Here is a 1,595-nt window from a genome sequence, read left to right on the forward strand (position 1 = left end):
GGTTCCGTTGTAACGAGTTTCTATTTTATGGAAAGATCCTTGGAGCTCTGGCCTGGTTACTGACAATGATATTAGAGATTTCTGGAAGATATTTGTAGTTGGCTATTCAAAGGTTTGTGGTGTTCAATTTATATTGGATCACTGGGATTCTGGCAGTTTGGTGGTTTTGATAAAATTGTGGCTCGACGTGTAATAGGAAAATGCTAGTAGTAGGCATTTGGCATAGACTGAAGTATTTTCTACTCTCAAGTGGTTTCGGCCATGGCTTACATTGCAGAGTATCGTTTTCCTCTCCGTCTTATCGATGAAAATCCCAGGAAGCGCAGAAACCATCCTCTCGATGTTTGGTCCCATTTGCATTTGTGTCTAACAAGTTTCCTGTTGTCGCTGCGAGAGAGGGTTTCATGTCTAGGAAATGTATCATTCGACACCTCCGCCATGGTAATGAGGGAAATGGAGATTCTCTGAAGGGAGAATTCTCCACACATCGTGCAGTGTTACGGCTTATTCGATCGAGGAGGAGAGATATCTTTTGCGTTGGAGTACATGGACAATGGAACCCTTGCACAGATTCTTCAAGCCCACAAGAAAATCCTAGAACGCTATTTGGATGAACATTATTTGGATGAGGTTTCCATGCAGGTGCTCAAGGGCTTGTATTACCCACACCAGAACAAAATTTTTCACTGTGATATAAATCCCTCAAATTTGTTGATCAACAAGAGAAGAGAAGTCAAGATTTCTGATTTCAGTGTCAGCACTATGTTGGCTCACACTTTGGCCTAGTGCAATGCCTTCATGGTCACTTGTACTTATATGAGTCCTGAAGGTTTGATCATGTTAGGTACGCTGGAAAGAATGATGGATGCTCTGTAGATATATGGAGTTTGGGATTATCTTTGCTGGAATGTGCACTTGGAAGGTTCCCTTGTTTGTCTCCGGGGCAGAGGCCTGATTGGCCTACTTTAATGGTGGCCATTTGTTTGGGCGACCCTCCATCGCCGCCACCTAATGCATCGCCAAATTTTTAGAGTTTTATCAGATGTTGCCTTCAAAAGGATGTGTTACTTCACCATACTGCACATTGGCTGCTTTCGCATCCCTTTTTGAAGAAGTATGGACATAAATCTTGTGGCCTGTCTCCCCTCCTGCAGTCTTTACACCTGTAGAATTTTGAATTCATTTCTATATTTTGAATATTGTACTTGAGAGAATTCATTGAGTTGTAATGAATGTACACTCTCTTGGTCTCTAGAAATCTATTTTGTAAATCATTTTGCAATGCAAATGCAGTCTTCTTTACATCACTTTGTCATCATGTTAGTTTTGCTTTTCCAGTGGTAAATTCAAATGTATTCCCTGAAATCCAGTCATTTCCCCTTTCAAGTACTCCAATTATTATTCCACCCAAGTAATGGCAAAGCTATTCTTATTTTTAATGTATGGCATGCACTCTTCCTGTTTGCTAAAATTTCATAAATGTGCAGTGTTTATAATTTGTTTGGTATGCTTCTGGATCTTGGATATTCAATGTTCTTGAAAGAAAATTTGCTTCTATGTATTGTATTTAGTTGTAGATTGTTATTCCAAGGTTT

The 1,595-nt window shown here is 39.8% G+C and overlaps 1 pseudogene; it reads left to right on the forward strand.

Moving 5' to 3' along the window:
* The first annotated feature begins 261 nt into the window (after positions 1-261).
* On the forward strand, positions 262-1,242 carry LOC149223932 (mitogen-activated protein kinase kinase 9 pseudogene; annotated as a pseudogene).
* Positions 1,243-1,595: the final 353 nt, after the last annotated feature.

Source organism: Pinus tabuliformis, chromosome Q, assembly GCF_031772625.1.
Source record: "Pinus tabuliformis cultivar Carrire ecotype Pingquan chromosome Q, CPIR1, whole genome shotgun sequence".
Classification (NCBI taxonomy): Eukaryota; Viridiplantae; Streptophyta; class Pinopsida; order Pinales; family Pinaceae; genus Pinus; species Pinus tabuliformis.